At 36.9% G+C, this 23,781-nt stretch overlaps 1 protein-coding gene across 2 annotated transcripts in view; it reads right to left on the reverse strand.

Moving 5' to 3' along the window:
• Positions 1-23,781, reverse strand: part of CNST (consortin, connexin sorting protein) — a 405,923-nt gene that overhangs the window by 352,759 nt on the left and 29,383 nt on the right. For both annotated transcript variants that reach the window (XM_053711046.1, XM_053711045.1), the window contains exon 2: positions 16,393-16,486. The gene's annotated coding sequence lies outside the window, so the exon portion shown is untranslated. The remainder of the gene's footprint in view (positions 1-16,392; positions 16,487-23,781) is intronic.

The raw sequence follows: 23,781 nt of genomic DNA on the forward strand, positions 1-23,781 counted from the left end.
CAATTTGTACCCATGTTAAAGGGTACAGCAGGTGTACCTTTGAGGGTACTGCCCCAGTGACAAGTTGATGTACTCCTAAAGGTACAATTTGTGCACATTTTTTTCTGACAGTGTACAAGGTCACAAGAAGTGTCTCCAACACGGATCAGGGTTTGGCTAGATTCATGCACTAACCAGAATGCATCAGAAGGGTCAAAACTTTGTTCTTTTACACATAAACAAAAGCTTGAACATATAATCTAAACAGGTAGAAACTGAAATAGCCCAGCATGAAGAGTTAAAAGGGGTGGAGCCCTTTGGCTTTTTGGAGTATCTACCTACTCTGGGGGTCACATGATTCATACTCCTCACTATGAGAACATGAGAGAAAAAAAGTTTGGGGTCAGATAAAAAAATAAAAAAAAATTAAAAAAAAGATAAACCAGGCAAGAATTTCTAGCAGCTAGGAGCTGTCTAATAATGGTTGCTATGGTAACAGGAGACTTCCCCCCCATAAAATTATTTCTGCCACAGTTGTTTCCTTAAAGGAACATTAAACCCAATAAAGCATTAAAGATAACAAAAACTCAAAATTGTGATTTCATGATTCAGAAAGGGAATACAATTTTAAATATTCCAATTTACTTCTATTATCTAATTTGTTTCATTCGTTAGATATCCTTTGAAGAAATAGCAATGCACATGGGTGAGCCAATCACAGGAGGAATCTATGTGCAGCCACCAATCGGCAGCAACTGAGCCTATCTAGATATGCTTTTCAGCAAAGGTTATCAAGAGTATAAAGCTAATTAGATAAAGTAAAGAAAAGAAGTAGAAGTAAATTAGAAAGTTGCTTAAAATTGCATGCTCTATCTGAATCATGAAATAATTTTTTGGGGTTTTATGTCCCTTTTAGATGTGAAACCTGAAGTCTAAATAAAAATTGGCAGTATGAAAGGACATTTTGGCAATCATGTAAAAAAGTACAAACCTTTACACTACTTTAAAGGGGGGGGTCCCCCTCTTTTCCCAACTCTTTGTGCTTTATGTATTTCCTAATTATGTCATAAACACTGCAAGTTAAAAAGGGACATAAAAGACACATTTTTTCTTTCATGATTCAGATTGAGCAAATGAGCTGCTGATTGGTGGCTGCACATATATGCCTCATGTTATCAGCTCACCCAATGTGTTAACTAGCACCCAAAAGTGCATTGCTGCTTTTCCAACAAAGAATATCAAGAGAATGAAGCAAATTAGAAGATAGAGGTAAATTGGAAAGTTGTTTAAAATAGTATGCTCTATCTGAATTAAGAAAGAAAAAAAAATTGGGTTTCATGTCCCTTTAAAGGGATATTAAAGGAACATTTAAAGGGACAGGATTTAGTCCATGCAAATTTAAACTTACCAATTTCCTTTTATTATCGAATTTGCTTAAAACTCTTGGTATTCCATGTTGAAAAACAAGGAATGTAAGCTCAGGAGAGTGCATGTATGTAGAGCACAATATTGCAGCAATTTTGTAATATTATACATTTGCAAGAGCACTAGGGTCTCGATTTCTCAAGCCTTCTCCTCCCCTACGACTGCAGGTTCTCTCAAGAGAACCTGCAGTCAGTATTTATCAAGCAGTGGTCATTAGGTAGCTGCTTCCTTAACCTCATAGAATTTCAATCTCCCCAAACTTGTCTGACCGTGGAGATTGACAGCTCCTGCCCACGCGTGATACGCATAGCGCTCACGTGCAATGGTAAATTCCGGCAGCGGATAGCTGCCCGCAAGAGGCGAGCTGGGGCAGACAGGGGCGAATATGTACATCCCTGTCTGCCATCGCTTGATAAATCGAGCCCTAGATGGCAGCACTATTTCCTGCAAGTAGTGCTCCAAACACCTACCTAGGTATCTCTTCAACAAAGGATAAAATGATAAAGAAGCAAATAAAAAATGTTGGGTTTCATGTCTCTAAGTCAAAATTAAACTTTCATGATTTAGATAAAACGTGTCATTTTAAATAAACTTTTCATCTTACTTATTTTGCCATTTGCTTTGTCCTCTTGTTATCCTTTGTTGAAGATTAAACCTAGATGGGTTCATAGGAGTCAAATGGGCGTGCACATGTCTATAGCACTCTATGGCCGCAGGGTTTGCAACATTGTACAACATCATTACAAACACTGTTTCCAACACTTCTGTCAGAGTGCTATAGACATGGGCCACCCTCATATGAGCCTACTTATGCTTACTCTTCAACAAAGGATACCAAGAAAACTAAACAAATTATTAGAATAGAATAGAAGTATACTAAATAGTTGTTTAAAATTACAAGCTCTATCTAAACTATGAAAGTTATATTTTGATTTTACGGTCCTTTTAAATACTTCTTGCTTTTGCAAACAAATAAAAAATACAATTTACAGAATTTTAAGGAAAAACTAGGTTACAGGGTGTGCGCTTTTTGGTTCTCTAGGAAGCACAATCTTTTTTTTATAGGAAAGCAAGAGATGTTTAAAAAGACAGGAACCCCAAAAAATTCCCTTCATAATTCAGATATAACATACAATTTTAAACAACTTTCAAAATTAACTTTTTTTTTTAAAAGAGACAAATGTGTGCAGGCACCAATCAGCAGCTAGCAACTAGTGTAGGATATGTGTGTATTAACTTTCAACAATGGATAACAAGAGAACAAAGCACATTTGAAAATATAAGTGAATTTAAAAATGTCTTAAAATGACATGCTCTGATTTTTGCAAGTTTCATTTTGACTTTCTTATCCCTGTAAATGTCCTTTTAAAATTAGACTAAGAGGACTGGTTTTTAGGGTCAACTTGATGACCACAGGTTAGATAAACAAAATTATTAAAGGGACAGTATACACCAATTTCCACATAACTGCATGTAATAGACACTAGTATAAAGAAAAAGATGCACAGATACTGATATAAAAATTCAGTATAAAACTGTTTAAAAACTTACTTAGAAGCTCTCAGTTTAGCTCTGTTGAAAAGGTAGCTGGAAAGCCCACTGCAAGTGGCAAATAAGACACTCCCCCCTCCCCCTTCATTTGTATATGAAAAGACCCTTTACACAAACAGGAGCAAGCTGGAGTAGGTATCTGTCGGTATTCTCATAAAACTTTGGGGCTTGGTTAGGAGTATGAAAATGTTATTTAAAAATAAGCAAAACTATAAATAAATTTAAAAAAAAATCTTTATGGGCTATATAATTAGATCATCTACAAAACATTTATGCAAAGAAAAAATGTGTATATTATAATGTTCCTTTAAGGAGCTAGCTATCTGAAAAGTGCAGCACGTGAGACATCTAGCTTGATAGCTGAAACACCCAGCCTTATATAATGCTATAATTTCCATGTCTCTTTAAATCCTGATGCAATGCTATGCCCCGAGGATAGCTGAATGTAGGCTTTTGTCTTTTTTTAAGCTCCCTCTAATTTCACGTATTTCAAAGACTTACTCAGAAAAGCAAAACAATCTAAATTACTATACTGTATTCTGTAACCATCTAACAAAACAATGCTACAACTACAGTTTGCTAACAACTAAATTCCGTTTCCTTGCCTACTTTTCAATCTCTTAATTCACCTTTTCACTTGTTAGTTTTTTTAATTATTATTATTTTTATTATTAACTATTGTTTATTTAAGAGGTTTTAAGAATTAGTGTTATGTGTGTGTGTTCATTTCTAAGTCAAAATACAAGCAAATACATTTAGCCACTGCACAAAATATTTATAAACACCTAATAAAAAAAAATGATTTAGTACTTTAAAAACACCAAATAAAACTGGGATTACTTACATACGCAAACAAGACAAGCATTTCACAAACACTAATCATGGAGCTAATTAGCATCTTTATGCAGCCACACCTGATGAACTGTTCTTTATATATGTTATTGATTTGTTTTGTTCATGTTTTTGTTGGTGACGCACCAGGTATTGCACATGCATAAATATATTCTTAAAGGGACATTCAAAAGCAAAAATGACACTATTTCATTGTAGAATGTCATTATTGCATCAGGAATTCAAGTGAGCCAAGATGGATTCCATCTGCTTTGTGCTCAAGCATTATTCTGCATGAACCTGCGCTATCTAACATTAATAGTTAAGAGCAGGGGTGTCATACTGGCAGCCCACTACCTAATTGTGTGCGGCCCACAATGCCTCCATGAAAAATATACAAAATAATAATTATAATATGCTTACTACATTCTTTTGGCTGCCTCGCGCAGCCAACATTCTTTTGGCTGCCTCGCGCAGCCAACATTCTTTTGGCTGCCTCGCGCAGCCAACATTCTTTTGGCTGCCTCGCGCAGCCAACATTCTGTTGGCTGCCTCGCGCAGCCAACATTCTTTTGGCTGCCTCGCGCAGCCAACATTCTTTTGGCTGCCTCGCGCAGCCAACATTCTTTTGGCTGCCTCGCGCAGCCAACATTCTTTTGGCTGCCTCGCGCAGCCAACATTCTTTTGAGGATGCGTGCGCAACTGGCGAAGGACGCATTACAAACGCGATTATAGTATAGATACAACAGGTATATGTCTATCACTATATGAACAGTTGGTCATTTTGCCGACAGCATTGTGACCCACTATTTATAATGTAGAGGAAATGTTACACTATGTGCATGCGTATGCTAAACTATGAGCACGCTTGGAACAGGGCTACTAGAGAAAATAAAAGCACGGACGTTGTGGGAGAGAAACCAGGTGGAGCTTGTGTCTTACCTTCTTAAAAGTATTAGAGCACGTTTCATCAAGCCAGAGTAAGTTACTAAGGAGTTACAGAACATAATCTTTTGAAATGTATACATTTATAGAAAACGGCAGTGTGAGTAGTGTGCGGCCCACGTGAGTTGCACTTGTATGGAAAATGACCATTGACTCAAATGAGTTTGACACACCTGGTGTAGAGCATACTATACTAACACACAAATATTAAATAGACTTTCATATTAGAGTAAAAATACAAGTAATATGAATTATGATCCATCAATGTTTACACTCCATACCACATGCATTTTCGTAATCTGGCCCATAGAATTTTCTGTTAGTAACTCAACTTTATTACCAAAAATAAACAAACAAACAAAGAAATAAAATCTCTCCAATTAATAAAATAAATTGCACACTATGGTCACAGGAAGAGAGTCCTATTCTCAATCTAAATAAAATGCATCCAAATGTTATTGAAATCTTCTAAAAACGTATTGGAGCAAAGCCCCGTTTGCTAAAGGCATACAATGGGCCAAACAGAGGGGCCATAACTCCAGACACAGATGCATTTTATGTGCAAGTGCACTTAGTTACTGTGATCTGTATGCGGAGACCACAGATTGACACTCTCTCTGCACACAATAGGTTCATATTATTTAAACAAAAAAGGGACATCACTGCACTTCTGATTCACTGCAGAATCTGTTGGCACTCTACAAAATACCTGATAATAATACTAATACTAATATACACAGCACAAAATAAAACTAACTTACTAGCACATTCATAGAAATTAAGCATTATAAACTTGCACCCACTAATCCATGCACTGAATATTTCCCATACAGGCGTGAAAAGTGTTTTTATTATAAGTGGTGTCCTATGCCAAAACCGTAACCAAGAGTTTAAAATGTCCCATTTGTTTCATCCTTGCTTTTCAGACTATGGGGTCAATTTATCAAGCTACGGCGGTCATGGGCGCATATTCCGCTGGCCTAAGAAGTGGTGAAGAGGTTAGGGAGGCAGCAATCCAATGACTGCTACTTTATAAATACGGACTGCAGGTTCTCTTGTGAAAACCTGCAGTCCTAGGGGTGCTAAACCTTTGATAAATCGACCCCAAAGAGTACACAACAGATACAGTTTGTGAAATAAGACGCTGCCTAAGTCTACTTTGAATCTAAGGTGTACTGCTGACCCTTTTTGGTTTAATAGTAATACAAAAATTAGAGCAATTAGAGTCTCTTTAAGGAATTATCTATCCCTCTATTTCTGGACTCTGCTTTTTTAAGTACTTATTTAATGAAGGCACCTCATATCTTAAATTCAGTAGGAACTAACAACATTAAAATAAAATAGTTTATACACTATATACATTATGTCCATGTAGAAATCCTTACAGGACCATAGTAGATAAATTATACGCTTTAATTTGTTAGTGCACGCAATTTTAAGACTATTGACCCTACATTATTGGGTGTGTAAAACCCGCAGATATGGAATAAGCGCTGTTGACTGGATCAGCTTTGCACCAGCAGTGCTCTGCCGGTTCCGAGCTGCATTTCTACTGTGTGTTTAACCCCTTTGTGGAGTAATTAAATACAGTGTAGGGTCGAAAGTTTTAATATGGCATGCTCTAACCAATTAGGAGTATTTTTGTTTTATATATACAAAACCTAATGGATAAAATAAAGTTAACTGGTATTTCAAGCTGGGCTGTCTTTACAAGATCAGAATAATAAGTGGGAAGCTTTATTATAATGACAATATGGTTTATGATGTAGTACTTATCTATGTTTCTATGCACAGTTTATCATAGATCAGAGGCCAGGAATCTCCCCTTTTCAGATGGATAGAAGACTGCGCTCCCTTCCTGCAGACTAACATTTTAGTTATAAAACTGAAAGGGTGAGAAGCTTGGTGAGTGAAATTTAGAGAAATGAGGAAAGAAATTATTTTTTTTTTAGTTATTAATTACATTTCTTGGCTCGCCCAAGTACCCTCAGCACCAGAGATGCAACAAGCCACACAATACAAAGGAGGGCAGAAACAAAATTAAGAGGGACAATACAGTAAGTATGCCGAACAACAGGAACGTTTTATTTGGAAAAACAAAGTGAAGAATTTCCCTTCCAAATTGGCCTCGGGAGAGGCACAAAATCCAATTTACAGTGCTTTAAAACTGTGTGAGAACTCGAAACTGCTGCTTCACATGGATCCTTAGCATGGATGCCCGCCTCAGTTGCCCAAAACGAGGAATCTGCACTTGTGGAATAGGCTTTAAGCCCTGTGTCACAAGCACTATCATTACTTAAAGGGACAGTCTACTTGAGAATTCTTATTGTTTAAAAAGAAAGTTTTGCATAACCAACACTGTTATATTAATACACGGTTTACCTCAGTGATTACTTTTTATCTAACAAGAAAAATGATTAATTATTTCTGTTACAATGTATTGCAGTCATGAAAATGTGTTTTCAAGTTGAAGACATTATGAATTTGTAGTGGAAAATGAAAATTACAATTCAAATCCCAGCCCTCATTCTATTACAGTTTCAGAATGACAAAAATAAAGATGAAAGTAAAAAAAATATATATATTACAGTAGACTCGACGAAAAGCAGTAAAAACATCCTTGAAAAAGCTGAAGCTGACGTTATAATGTATCAAGAGACTTACATCACAAAAAGTGGCTGGAGCTTTTACTGAGCAACCTAGAAAAACACATTTGCTATAAAGGGTAAATGCCGAGTTTTTTTTGCCAGTGTATACCAGCAGTATATAGAGTGGCTACAGATAGCAATATAAGAACTGCTTTAGTTCATATGTGATTTCAATTCTGTATACACCAGGGGTGTCCAAACTTTGCTCTCCAGAGGTTTTGGAACTACATTTCCCATGATGTTCAGCTAGATAAAATGCTGGCTGAGCATCATCGGAAATGTAGTTCCAAAACCTCTGGAGAGAAAAGTTTGGACACCCCTGGTATACACGTTTAACCCAAAGATCTGAGATACCTATACAGGATCAGGTAGCCTGGAGCTGGTTTATAAACAGGAAGAATCACTAGAATACGGTTTCATTAGAAAAAGGAAGATTTTATAAGACGCTAGCAATATGTCACTATTGTGCATCCTTCTCTATTTTTAGAAACATACTCTACTGGAATTTTTAGAAGAATTTTGGCATATGACTTTACTCCTATATAGAAGCTGTCAATGAATGGTTATTGTACACTTAACTTATCATTTTCCTTTGATGGAACAAGAAGATTGTTAGCACCTCTGTGGGCTTTAATAAAAAGAGACATGAAACCCATTTTTTTTCTCTTTCACGATTCAGATAGAGAATACAATTTAAAAAAAAATGTTTCCAATTTACTTTTATTATTAAACTTGCTTTGTTCTCATGTTATTCTTTGTTGAAGATATATTCAGATAGGTATCGTGCACATGACCGATACACTACATGAAAGGCAATAGTGCTGCTATATAGTACTCTTACTAATGTATAACATTGTTGCAAAACTGCTGTGCTGTCATATAGTGCTGCAGGCACATGCACACTCCTGAACTTCCTGCTTTTCAACAAAAGACAGAACAAGAAAACAAAGAAAATTTGATAATTGAAGTAAATTGGAAAGTTGTTTAAAATTGCATGTTCTATCTGAATCACAAAATAAAAAAACAAAAATGTATGCTTACCTGATAAATGTCTTTCTTTCAGGGCATGGAGAGTCCACAATGTCATTCCAATTACTAGTGGGATATTCAACTCCTGGCCAGCAGGAGGAGGCAAAGAGCACCCCAGCAAAGCTGTTAAGTGTCACTTCCCTTACCCATTATCCCCTGTCATTCAGCCGAAGGAAAATGGAAAAAGAAGAAACACAAGGGTATAGAGATGCCTGAGGTTAACTCAAAAAACTGCCGAATTATAATTTAAAAAGAGGGCAGGGTCATGGACTCTTCATGCCCGGAAAGAAAGAAATGTATCGGGTAAGCATACATTTTGTTTTCTTTCCTATGGCATGGAGAGTCCACAACGTCATTCCAATTACTAGTGGGAACCAATACCAAAGCTAGAGGACACGGAATGAAAAGGGAAGGAGAACAAGGCAGGAAGAACTAAACAGAAGGCACCACCGCTTGAAGAACCTCTCTCCCAAAAGAGGCCTCAGCCGAGTCAAAAGTATCAAATTTGTAGAATTTGGAAAAAGTATGCAAAGAGGACCATGTTGCCGCCTTGCAAATCTGTTCCACAGAAGCTTCATTTTTGAAAGCCCTAGTGGAATGAGCCGTAATTCTCTCAGGAGGCTGCTGTCCAGCTGTCTCATAAGCAAAACGTATCATAATTCTTAACCAGAGGGAAAGGGTAGCAGAAGTGGCCTTCGGACCCTTGCGCTTTCCAGAGAAAATCACAAACAGGGCAGAAGATTGCAGAAAATCTATAGTAGCTTGTAGGTAAAATTTTAGAGCACGCACAACATCCAAGTTATGTAAAAGACGTTCCTTATGAGAAGAAGGATTAGGACAAAAAGAAGGAACAACAATTTCCTGATTAATGTTTCGATCCGACACCACCTTATGTAGGAAACCCAATTTAGTACGAAGGACCGCCTTATCTGCATGAAAAATAAGGTACAGGGAATCGCACTGCAGAGCTGAAAGCGGAAGAAATAGCAAGAAAAAACAAAAGCTTCCAAGATAACTATTTTATAGCAACAACAACAATCAAACGGAGCCTGCTGCAAAACTTTCTGAACAAGATTAAGACTCCAAGAAGGAGCAACAGGTTTAAACACAGGCCTGATTGTGATCAGGGCCTGAACATCTGGTAAATCTGCCAGACGTTTGAGCAAAAGAAAAGACAGTGCAGAAATCGGACCCTTTAGAGTACTGACTGGCAAACCTTACTCCAGGCCATCCTGAAGAAAGGATAAAATACGGGGAATCCTCACCCAGCTCCAGGAGAAACCCTTAGATTCGCACCAATAAAGATATTTACACCATACCTTATGGTAAATCTTGCGAGTAACAGGTTTGTGAGCCTGAAGCATAGTATCAATGACCACTTCAGAAAACTAGGCGTTCAATCTCAAAGGAGGAAAAGGCAGCGGTCATCGGTATATTCTAACAAGGAGAGTATTGTTTTTTAGCACATTGTGTTGAGCATATTTGTTTTGTTAACATCTGACCTGTTTGCCACACATACTTTTGTACGTTCAATCTCAAAGTAGTCAGTTTCAGAGAATCCAGGTTTGGATGGAGGAATGGACCTAATTAGAAGGCCCTTCCTCAGAGGTAACCTCCAAGGAGGAAGAGATGACATCCTTACCAGATCCGCAAACCAGATCCTGCGAGGCCATGCAGGAGCTATTAGAATTACAGATGTTCTCTCCTGATTGATACGAGCAAACGGAGAAAACGCCAGAGAGAAGATCCGCTAGAGCATCTATCAGAGCAGCCTGTCTGTCTGCTCAGAAAATCCACCTAGTTGTCCACTCCTGGAATGTGGATGGCAGATAGGAGACAATCGTGAGCTTCCGCCCACTGTAGAATGAGAGTCTCCTCCTTCATATGCATACAAAGAGAGAAGCGCTCTACCAGGAACGAACAACAGCTCATCAGCTAGTTCTATAGCGATTTACCACCCGGAAGCAGCCTCTTTTAGACCAGTGTGCTTTTCACAAAGGAAAACTTTCCTGAAGTATATCAGTCTGATCCCGCCAATTATAGTCAGTCCAGCCCCGAAATACCAGGCAATTCTCCTCTGAACAAGGAACATGACAACCCAAGACAATTGTTTCGGCCTCCTATGGGCCTTGTCAGTGAGGTGCAGCCACATTCCTCTAAGCACACTGGGCAAGGAGTCCACGTCTGGTTTCCCCCCATCACCCATAGGGAGACTTCCCCAGGGTCATATTAATTTGCATACAAAGAGAGAAGCGCTCTTCCAGAAACAAACAACAGCTCATCAGCTAGTTCTATGGTGATTTACCACTCAGAAGCAGGTGATGTTGTCCGATTGGAATCTGATAAACCGGACTAAAGATAATTGAGGCCAAGCTACCAAGGCATTGAAGATTGCTCTCAACTCCAAGATGTTTATGGGGAGAGAAGACTCCTCCAGAGTCCACAGGCCCTGAGCTTTTCGAGATCCCCAAACTGCTCCTCAGCCTAATAGGCTGGCATCCATAGCCACAATCACCCAGTAAGGTCTCAAGACGCAAGTACCCGACCCAGATTTTCCTGTGAAATCCACCACGAGAGAGTCTCTTGTAAAGGGATCCAGATCTATCCTCTGCGATAAATCTGAATGATCTCCATTCCACTGACTGAGCATGCATAGTTGTAGAGGTCTCAGATGGAACCGAGCAAAAGGAATGATGTCCATGGAAGCCATCATGTAATCCTTGATGGATGTACATCTTCTTTAAGTAAGCCTCCAGCTTCTTATTTGGATCCTTAAAAGGAACAACTATCCTCTATAGGAATGGTAGTTATTTTAGCTAGAGTAGAGATAGCTCCTACTTTAGGCACAGTGCGCCATGAGTCAAGAATGGAGTCAGCAATAGGAAACATCTTTTTAAAAAAAGGGGAAGGGGAAAAATTAACCCCTGGCTTATCCTATTCCTGAGCTATAATTTAAGACATCTTGTCTGAAACAGGAAAAACATCCTCAGAAGAGGGAGAATCATAAACTCCATTAAGTTTAAAAGACTTTTTGGGGTTGACAGCAACCGAAGGTTCAGAGTCATCAAAAGTAGCTAGAACCTCCTTCAGAAGCAATCGGAGATGTTCAAGCTTAAATCTGAAAATAACTTCAGAATTCAGATTCAGAAGATTCTCCCCCTATAGTGTCAGAGTCTGAGATCTCACCTACTGAAGTATCCTCCTCATCAGACATTTAGGAAAGGTTGACCAGCGTAGATTTAGAGGGAAACCTTACTAGCAGTCAAATGTTTAGATTTCCTCTTATGCTTACCCGAAGTAAGAAAAGCAGACAAAGCCACAGATACTGCAGAAGTTATCTGTGCGGCAAAATCCCCTGGTAAATAAACAGGAGGATGAGAGGAAAAATAAGGCACAGTATAAGAAACAATTAAGGCTTGGGACGTTTGAGGAGAAAGCTGAGGCATGTTACACACAGCATCATTCTAAGAGACACTTGGCTCAGAAGGGAGTAACTTGCCTTTAAAATTTTAAAGTCTTTGATAAGCAAGGGGAACAGAATTGCATAGGAAGGACAATTTGGGCCCCTAAACTTAGCAAGCATTTATCCATAGTAATAGATTGATCCTGTTCTGAGTGCATAGCTACAGAATCAGGTCCCAATAAAAGTGACAAAATTATAATGCTTTAGGCACAGATTTTCCCCCAAAGTAAATTATAATAAATTTATGCCCAAATTTTAGAAAACCTGTATAACATAAAATATACTGAGCACCAAAAAAAATCTTCACCCTAAGAAGTAACCTCAGACCCTGAGGCTCCTACCGTGACCAGATAGATATCCCACTAGTAAGAGGAAGCAAGACTCTACTTTGTAAAGTCCTTCTTCTCTTAGGTAGACAATCCAATCAATGAGAACCAGCCGCAAAGCCAACACTGAGACTAACTAAGCTCCGCTCCGGGAATACCGAAGTGCGGACGTCACGTGAGTGGCTCAAAAATTAACTGTGCCACATTAAAAACCACACGTTAATAAACGGCTGCTGAAAGTAAATCAAATTTATTTCCTTTCTCAAAGTGTAAGAATGTTCTTTTAGCTAGAGTGGATCTCAAAAAGTATTCTGCTATAGCCTAGCTCCGCAAATAGGGGAAAAAATAATAATCCCTTAGAATACCTTCAGCCAAGTGAACTCAGTTAACCCGTTAAGTGTCTCACTGAGCGTAGTTAAAATTCAAAGTATGAACTTTAACACATAAAGTGCCAATAAATCAGTCCATAAGATGTATCCTTAACTAATAAGGATAACTATGTCCCAAAAAAAGATCCATGAGAATTAACCTCTTAAGTGCTGCTGTCCTTCAGTACCTAGAAGGCAAAGGCCTTGGATCCAGCTGCAGGACCGATAACAGCTACTCAGGTGTGACAGGTACTTCATTCCCTGTCATGGACTTGTAGGTAAAAGAAAGAACAGAGTAACCAACTCTGGCTTTCTGCAAAGGGGTAGTAAGGTGTTAAAAGTAAAGTAGACTACCTCGCCGCCTTTTAACTGCTAAAAGCCACCACTACTCTTACTTAAGAGATTGACATGGACACAGCTAGACCCCAATCCTTGTATGCAGGGAAAAATACCCATAAAAGGATTAAATATCTTCAGACACCATCTTCACACATCCTTCATTGACAGAGGCAAAGAGAATGACTGGGGATAAGGGGTAAGGGAAGTTACACTTAACAGCTTTGCTGAGGTGCTCTTTGCCTCCTCCTGCTGGCTAGGAGTTGAATATCCCACTAGTAATTGGAATGACGTCGTGGACTCTCCATGCCATAGGAAAGAAATTTGGGTTTCATGTCCCTTTAAGGGGATGATGTGTGCACTGGTCATTGTCACTTATCACTTGACGACTACAACTCTCCATCACCACCTAGCAAGTTCTAAAAATTGTAGTTCTCATCTGAGACTAAGAAAGAAAACCGCAAGGGTGGAAAGCAGCCGTCTAAAAGTGGGATGTTGCAGCATAAAGTGGTAGTAATGTTTCAAAGGGGATCTAAGAGCAAGTATTTGAAAACACAGTTTTGAACAAGTACTGTGTTATACAAAATGAGCACTAAAGGTACATAAAGGAGCAGAGATAAAATGTGCTACAAAATTGTATAACTGTTGTTGAAGGGACATAAAACCCAAAAATGGTATTTCCTGATTCAGATAGTGCATGCCATTTTAACCAACTTTCAAATTTACTTCTGTTTACAATTTTTCTTCATTTCCTTGGTTTCCTTTATTCAAGATGCAGCAATGCACTACTGAGAACTAGCTGAACACATCAGTATACCAATGACAAGAGGCATATATGTGCATCCACCAATCAGCAGCTAGTTCCCTGCTCCTGAGCCTACCTAGGTAACCTTTTCAACAAAGAATGCCAAGGGATACAAAGGAAATTAGATAATATAAATAAATGTGAAAGTTGTTTACAATTGCACACTATTTGAATCATGAAAGATTATTTTTGGGTTTCATGTCCCTTTAACCCCTTAACAACCAAGGATGTTCCAGGTACGTCCTACAAAAAACGATCGTTAAAGACCAAGGATGTGCTTGGCACGTCCTCTGTGGTTTCAAGTGCTGGAAGCGATCCAGGGTATTGCAGTGATGCCTCGATATTGAGGCATCTTGCAATACCCTTTTTTTTACCCACCGATGCAGAGAGAGCCACTCTGTGGCCCTCTTTGCATTGGCCAGCGATGGGGGGGGGGATATTGAGGGGGGTAGGATATTGAGGGGGCAGCTACATTACAGAAAAATGGGGTTATAAAAAATAAAATAAAAAAATAGATTTGATTAGAAACTGGGCAGCTACCAGTACCCAAGATGGCCGCAAATAGGAAGAGGGGGGAGCTTAAAGGGACACTCAAGTCAAAATAAAACTTCCTGATTCAGATACAGCATCCAATTTTAAACAACTTTCCAATTTACTTCCATTAACAAAATGTGCAGTCTTTTAATATTTACACTTTTTGAGTCACCAGATCCTACTGAGCATGTGCAAGAGTTCACAGCATATACGTATATGCATTTGTGATTGGCTGATGACTGTCACATGATACAGGGGGAGTGGAAATAGACATAACTTTGCAATTTATTTAAAAAAATCTACTATTCATTTGCAGTTCAGACTAAGTGCAATTGCATCGTCTTCTTATCATGCATTTGTTGATTATGCAAATCTACTGTATTGACTGTTTGGGGGGGGGTCGTGGAGGTTGGGGGGAACCTACACTGCAGAATTTTTTTTATATATATCTGATATCTTATGAAGCGCATGTCTCTCTCTATATATATATATATATATATATATATATATATATATATATATATATATATATATATATATATATATATATATATATATATATATATATATATATATATATATATATATATATATATATATATATATATATATGCTTTAATTTTAGTACTCGCAGACTTTCTGCCAGTACTTAAGATGGCGGTGACAATTGTGGGGTGGGGGAGGGAAGAGAGCTGATCGAGAAGGTTCAGGAAGGGATCAGGGGATGGGATGTGTCAGGTGGGAGGCTGATCTCTACACTAAAGCTAAAATTAACCCTACAAGCTATTTCTGAACAAAGGGGATCCCAGAGAAGCATTTAACACAATTTGTGCCATAATTGCACAAGCTTTTTGTAAATAATTTAAGTGAGAGACCTAAAGTTAGTGAAAAAGTTAAAGGATTTTTTTTTTTTTTATTTGATCGCATTTGGCGGTGAAATGGTGGCATGAAATATACCAAAATGGGCCTTTATCAATACTTTGGGTGGTCTACTACACTACAGCTTAAATTAAGCCTACAAGCTCCCTAATTAACCCCTTCACTGCTGGACATAATACAAGTGTGGTGGCAGCGGCATTTATCGCTTTCTAATTACCAAAAAGTAATGCCAAAGCCATAAATGTCTGCTATTTCTGAACAGAGAATTTACAACCATTTGTGCCATAATTGCACAAGCTGTTTGTAAATAATTTCAATGAGAAACCTAGTTTGTGAAAAAGTTTGTAAAACAAAGTGAACATTTTTTTTTATTTGATTGCATTTGGCGGTGAAATGGTGGCATGAAATAAACCAAATTGGGCCTACATCAATACTTTTGGTTGTCTACTAAAAAAATATATACATGTGAATGGTTATTCAGGGATTCCTGACAGATATCAGTGTTGCAATGTAGCTATTGGTAATTTTGAAAAAAAGAAATGGTTTGGAAATAGCAAAGTGCCACTTGTACTTATTGCCCTATAACTTTCAAAAAAGCAAAGAACATGTAAACATTGGGCATTTCTAAACTCAGGTATTTCTAAATTTTTTAAACTACTTAGCATGGGTGTTTTTTGGTGGTTGTAGATGTGTAACAGATTTTGGGGGTTAAAGTTAGAAAAAGTTATTTTCCATTTTTTCCATTATATTTTTGTTTAAAAATTACAGTAAATTATAAGATATGATGAAAATAATGGTATCTTTAGCAATTCCATTTAATGGCGAGAAAAACAGTATATAAGAAGATGTGTGGGTACAGTAAATGAGGAAGAGGAAAATTACAGCTAAACACAAACACCACAGAAATGTAAAAATAGCCCTGGTCCTCAACGGTAAGAAAATTGAAAAAAAGGTCCAGTCACTAAGGGGTTAAGCACATTCATAAATTCCTTTTTGAGTTGGCAATGCACTACTGGTCCAAAGCTGAGCATAAGTGTGGCATATTTGCATACGCGACAATCACCTGCCTTGTGCAGATCAGGATCAACAGTGAATTGCTGCTCTGGAACTGACCTTATGTGTATGCATGCAATATGCTCTAGCACAATAAAACATTTTATTATTGCTCCTTTATGATTACACAAGGAGATCGTATGCGGCCTCCTGAGTCATATTGATTGCTCATCACTGATTCATTCAAATGAAAGCAAAAAAACAAAAATGTGTAACTTACCATTTTATTAATCCACAAATGAAAATCCAGTAGCATTCTAATAAAGGAAGAAACGAGCAATCAAAGAACAGGACGCAGGATACCTTGGACCATTCTGTAAAAGAATTAAAAAAAAAAAAAACTATTAATTTACACAGGAGCAATAAACTACTGAAAGCGACGTTAAACATTGTGTTTCATTGTTGTAATAAAAAACATAACATAGGCAGTGGCTTATACTTAGTAAGAAATCATTGCAATATGTATTATTCATCATTTTAAATGGATTTTACCTTTTTGTTCATTACTTCCTGTTGTGGCCCTACAAGGAGACTAAGGCCTCAGCAGGAAGGTTTATCTTTCTAGCCTGATGTTATAAAACTTCTGAATTGGCATGAGCTGGCTTACTATAAAGTGAATAGACTAGATAAACAGGGAGTCAGGTTTACTCATGCTCTGAACAGTCACAATGTAGGCTAAGTTTCAAACATGTCAGCTCTCATCACACTGGGGGAAGGGCTACAATAAGAATTTCTAAATAAGTGCTTATTATGCAAGAAAACAAAGTAGATTTAAAGGGACACTCAAGTCAAAATAAACTTTTATGATTCAGATAGAGCAGCAGTTGTAAGACACTTTCCAATATACTTCCATTATCAAATTTTGCACAGTCTTTTTATATTCACTTTCTGGGGATCCTACTGAGCATTTGCACAAGCTCACAGGGTATACGTATACAAGTCTGATTGGCTAATGTCTGTCACATGATACAGGGGGCCGGAAAATGGGAGAAAGAAAAAAAAATTGCCAGAAAATAAAATCTACTGCTTAATTGAAATTCAGAGTAAGTGCATTGTCGTTTTATTATGCACCTGTTAACCCATAACATCTAGAACTAAAAAATATAAAGTATAAGATATCAAATGAAAAAGCATAAAAAATAAGTATTAAACTATAGAACAATATACAACTAATAGAATACAGAATATCAGTTTATAAAAAATACGTACAACATTAAAATATAGATTAAGATGAAAGTAAAATATTGAGTCATTTGTTAATAAAAATTATTGTATCAAAGCTGTAGTAAAGATAAAATACATTTGGAGAATGCGTGCAATTCTAATGTATTTAGTGGTCATTTGGCATGTCTGTTTTTAACCAAAGGAGCACTGTTTGATATCCCTTGAAGGTTGCTTCTGTATTCATTTACTAGTCAGGACACCTTCTCTCCCTCAAATGAAAGGAAAATGTGTCACAATAATCTTTAAAAGGAAATAAATCTCATAAAATGAATTCCCCATTAAGGGTCAGATTATGAGTGGAGAGCCAACGATAAGAGGTTTATCGTGGGTGTTGGAACTTGTCTGGGTTTTCATTGTATTAAAAGTTGAACGTTAACGCGATCGCTTGAGCGTAAATGAAATGGACGTGGGTCGGGTTAGCGCGTCCTCTGAGCTCTGGTTAACTGTTTTAAGAAACAAATAAAAGTGTCACTAAACACATCAAAAATACATTACAAAGTATAATTACACTTATAACAAAACTAATAAAAATTATTTTAAAAAAATATTGCACAAAACGTTATAAGGGCTCAAAGATATAAGGTTTTAGGTGGTAGAAAACAAAGCAGGCAAAGGGCTTTAACAGAGACACATACATATACATCTCTAAATATATATCTCTAAATATATATATATATATATATATATATATATATATATATATATATATATATATATATATATATGTGTGTGTGCGCGTGCCTTGGTGCCATTTGCAGTTAAAGGGACATTATAAACTAGATTATTATTTGCATAAACATTTTGTAGATGATCCATTTATATAGCCCATCTGGGAGTGTTTTTGCAATAATGCTAAACTGGGAGCTTCTACGTAAACTTTTTAGGTTTTATACTGGATTTTTAGATCTGTATCTGTGCATATTCTTATTTATAGTAGTGTCTATTACAAGCAATTATATGAAAATTTGTGTACACTGTCGCTTTAAGTAGATAAAAACATGTAAAATTATATTTATGCAATATTCATATTTAATTAAGTGCTTAACTGTATTTACTGTAAATATTTCCCATTCCAATGTTCTCCACATTTATATAGGTATAAATATATATTGTACCAAAATACCATCAGATATATGTAGAAATGTTTATTTATGAATACATAAAACATTCTGCTGTATGAAGAACATTGGAATGTGTAATATTTATATTTTCATATCAGGTTAGTTAGTGCACATGAGAATTAGCGACCGGGTCTAGCTGTGGAAAACTGTCAATATGCACTGCGATAAGAGAAAGCCTTCAAGGGCTTAAAAATTAGCATATGAGCCTACCTAGGTGTAGCTTTCAACAAAGAATCCCAAAAGAGCAAAGCAAATTTGATAATAAAAGTAAATTGGAAAGTTGTTTAAAATTCCATGCCCTATCTGAAACAAGTGTTTAATTTCTACTAGACTGTCCCTTTAAGTCACTTATTTATATCTGTTCTTATAGGGACAATCTATATGGGCAAGCAAATTATTGATTGCATTCTAAGCTCCTTCAGGAACATACTTTAAAATGGTCTGAGCTTTTTCACCCACTTCTTACTGCCTCTTGGTGATGATAGATAGATAGATAGATAGATAGATAGATAGATAGATAGATAGGATATATACATACACCGTATTGTTCCGAGTATAGGCCGCACTTTTTTTCCCCTAATTTCAATCTTTAAATTCGGGGTGCGGCCTATACTCGGGTGCGGCCTATAATCAGGTGCGTTGGTAAGTTACACCAGTTGCCTGTTGCGGCAGATTGAGGGGGGGGGCTGTCCTTCCTGAGCCCTACATACTGGCATACTTGTCCGCGGATTTACTGCACAGTGATGTAATCTGACTACACTACCTACCTACAGGAGATCGTAATTATTGGGATTGCCTTCCTTAACCCCTTTCTCCAGCACGTCACTTCCTGTTCTCCTACCATTATATTTATATCAACATAGAGGAGGAAAAAGTGGACGGGTTGGAGGAGAAACAGTATTCCAACTGCTAAAGTCAGCGATCAGCTTAAGCGGCGGCAGACACATGGGACAAGTTACCAGTACTTAAATCAGGCGGACTCTTAGTAATAGTAAGTATTGCTGCTCTGACAATCATGCTTTTACACATGGTGCTGGTCCCACTGTGATGGTCACGGAGTCCCAGCTGCTAGAGCTGCGTCATCCACAATTCCTGCTGTGCACAGAGCAATTTAAGAAAATGTGCTGCTTGCCTAAGTTGTGTTTTAGTGCTCATCTATTGTTTTTTCTCTGCTTCAATAGCCTGTCCCATTTGCTGAGTGCTCCAGCGCTGATGAAGCACACTCACAGGGTAAGCTAATGAAGTATAGAAAAAAACAATAGATTAGTTAGCAGGGAACTTGAGCGAGCAGCACACTTCCTTAAATTTAATTTAAAATCCTGTTTCTCCCCCACCCCCTCACTTGTTCCTCTTCTGTGTTATATGGAAATAGTGGGAGGAGAACAGGGAGTGACATGCTGGACAAGGGGTTAAGGAAGGCAAGCCCAATAATTACAGTCTTCTGGATTGTGGAATTCCCAACAAGAATCAAAAGCTAGTGAACACTTAATTTATTAATGCCATGAATAATAAAAAAAACACTTTACATTACTACTAATTCTACTAATGTGTATATTTGCTATACAAGTTAAAAATTGAATTTCTTAAAAATGGCACCAAACTTTAAGGGTGCGGCCTATAATCAGGTGCGGCCTATACTCGGAACAATACGTTATATTAATATATATATATATATATATATATATATATATATATATATATATATATATATATATATATATATATATATATATATATATATATATATATATATATATATATATATATATATATATATATATATATATATATATATATATATATATGATACATGATACAAGGAAGAAAGCGAGGACTCAGGAACTTGAAGCCAGGTGACTTTATTCGATATACAAAGTGAGTAGCACTAACACAGGTGTGCAAGGGGTGCTAGATCTGACGCGTTTCGCGCTTCATATATATATATATATATATACACACACACACACATATATATATATATATATATATATATATATATATATATATATATATATATATATATACATATACATACACACACACACAAATATGTAATCAAAAAAAAAAAAAAAAAGAATAAACTATAGAAATCATTTATAAGGGCTGATGGCTCTATTCACCAGCTTGCATAGATCAATATAATTGGAGATGCTGTAATCTATCCCCACACATCAACATTTGGTGTTTGAAGCAGAAATAGCAGGTGGAGAGGAAGTGGTTTTTACAATTCACACATACAAATCTGCTTCTCGAGCGGTTCAAGCAGGCTATTATTTTCAGGTCTCTCTGCCTGAATCAGACGCAAAAGGACATGAACCACTAAATAAATGTTTGCTATACTAAAATAGTCAAAGCAAAATTAGCCTGAGAATAATATACAGATGTAGTAAAAATATTAAAAATATTGAAGAAATCAGCATAGTATTCTATGTGCCTAAACCAGCTATTTGATTTGCAGTATTTGTAGGTTACAGAATTTAGTCTCTATAGGGAGCATGAGAGCAGCATCATTTTTATACAAAAGCAAGAGGCCTATAATATCCTGGAGGTGAACGGATTCAGGGATGTTCTTGTTTTTGGTTAAAATGAGAATTCTTTCACCTACAACACCAGATCTGTTTAACTGTGCCATTTGGGAATTTAGATGAATTTTAAAACCTATAATTGAATGATCTTTTAAGATGATCTATTTGCATTGCCTTAAAGGGCCATGATACCCAAATGTTTAAACACTTGAAAGTGTTGCAGCATAGCTGTAAAAAGCGGACTAGTAAATATCACCTGAACATCTCTATGTAAAAAAGAAAGATATTTTACCTCAAAAGTTTCTCAGTAGCCACATCCCATTGTAAAGGACTTCTAAGCAGCAAATCAGTATGTCTGTCCCGGGACAGCGGAAGGAGCGAGCTTACGTACACTCATCTTATTTCCCTATTCAGCTTAAGAAAGTTTACAATGAAATCTCATGAGATCACAGTAAAAGAGTTCATGACCTCAGCACTGCTGATGCTGATTGGCTGCTGTTCATTTCTTCATTTCTTTTTTTTTTTATACCTGCAGCCGAGTATAACTTTTTACACAGAACTTACTCTACTGAGCTGAGGAGACTGTGAGGTAAAATATCTTCCTTTTTTACATAGAGTTGCTCAGGTGATATTTTCCTGTCAGCTTTTTACAGTTACACTGCATTAGTTTCAAGAGATTTAGCATATGAGTATTATGTCCCTTTAACTATCTTATCTATGTACCTGAGATGACATATACTGTATATTCAGTACTACACTGTACCCTTAACAGTTCTTTGTTAAATTCTCTTTTCAATTCTTATTCTGTATGTATTTCTTGAAATTTTTCAATAATAATAATAAAAGTACAGGTATACCTCACTTTACAGCGCTTTGCTAATACAGCGCTTTGTGGAGCTGAAGTTCAACCTCCAATGATTTTGAAACAGTAATCATTGTGACATTGTGAGAAAAGTGACTGGCACCATTTTGTTATGCGCAGTTCACTCTGTTTACAGCATTACAGTGCAATCTGTGTCTCAGTGTTATAGTCTGGTAAATATGATTTGAAGTTTTTAAGCACACTGGCAAGTGAAAAGAAAGCTAAAACCGCCTTGTTTCACTTTAAGGCAGTTTTCACTTTACAGCAGGGCTCCTGTCCCTAACCCGCTGTATGAGCGAGGTATACCTGACAATTTAGAGACAATTTATTTTCTTTGTTGGACTGAGTTTATTGCCAGATTCAGACCTCTGTTTTAAACCTGTCAGCTGGTTAATGGTCAATAGGCATAATAAAAAACACATTCCTAAGAGCATTCCAGAGACTCTAGGATATTGCAAGATGTTTTAAAGTGATTGTAAAGTTTAATGAATTACTGCCGAGTATATAAAAATAATCTTAAAAACAGGGGCAATTTAATTCATTAAACTTTACAATTACTCTTCTTTTTAATAATATTTACCTTTGCGTTACGGTAAACAGATCGCCGATCTCCCGCGCGCATCTCCTACTGTATTTAGCATATTGATGATGAATCCGGCTTCCTCCAATCATTGCTTGCCCAACGAGCTGGATGCCAAAGGGGGCATGCAACGATTAGAGGTAGCCGGATTCATCATCGATCTGCTAAATACAGTAGGGGATGCGGGGAGGGGATTGCCGGTTTACCATAACGCAATGGTAAATATTTTTAAAAAGAAGCGTCTTTGTAAAGTTTAATGAATTGAAGAACCCCAGTTTTTAAGAATATTTTTAGATACTGGGCACTTATTCATTAAACTTTACAATCACTTTGTCATATTTGGTCACCCAGTAACATAAAAATGTTTAAACAAGTTATGTTTGGTATCAAAATAGACCACATGGTTCCACAATGTGAGTGAGCAACAGTATATTGTTACTTATATGGACATAAAACAAAACATTATATTTCAGGATTCAAATAGTGCATGAAATTTTAAACAACTTTCTTATTCTCTTCTATTGTCACATTTTCTTCATTCTCTTGGTATATTTTGATGAAAAACAGTGATGTAAGCTCAGGAGCATGCGCGTATCGGGAGCACTATGTGGCAGCAGTTTTGCAGGAATGATATCCATTTGCAAGCGCACTTGATGGCAGCGCTATTTCCTGCCATGTAGCGCTCCAGACACCTTCCCATGATATTCTTTGTTGAAGAGATACATAGGAACAAATCAAATTTGATAATATAAGTAAATTGAAAACTTTTAAAAAAAAAAATGTATGCTCTGATTCAATCATAAAAGAATTTTTTTGTGTTTCATATCCTTTTAATGCCCATAAGTAAAAATGTACCATATCATATCAGCTCGGCTTCAGAGCTGTTTTATGGCCTGCCATAAAAAGGGATGGCTACATTCCTTGCCCCCCTCTTTAGGAGGGGCCTGGCGAGAAACCGGACTTTAGTTTTCAGAGTTAAATAATACATTTTTGGCTAAAGTTCTTCCACAGCAATTCAGAATTCAGAGCCCTGGCCCTCCTACATGCTGCACAGTGATTGTTTGGCATACGTAAGGATTGATTTTACAACTGCCCCTAAATGTCCACAGCAAAGGAATGAAGATAAATATTTTCATAAGAGTGAATCCCTGGTCTGCAAGGCAACAAACAAAATGACAATGTTAAATGTATTTAAATTTGTATGCAGATATTTAGCAATGCAGTGAAACATTTCTGATGCATTTATAAAAATGTACTTTACTGTCCCTTTAATTAAAGGGACAGTATACTCCAATAT

The sequence above is a fragment of the Bombina bombina genome, chromosome 4 (assembly GCF_027579735.1).
Source record: "Bombina bombina isolate aBomBom1 chromosome 4, aBomBom1.pri, whole genome shotgun sequence".
Classification (NCBI taxonomy): domain Eukaryota; kingdom Metazoa; phylum Chordata; class Amphibia; order Anura; family Bombinatoridae; genus Bombina; species Bombina bombina.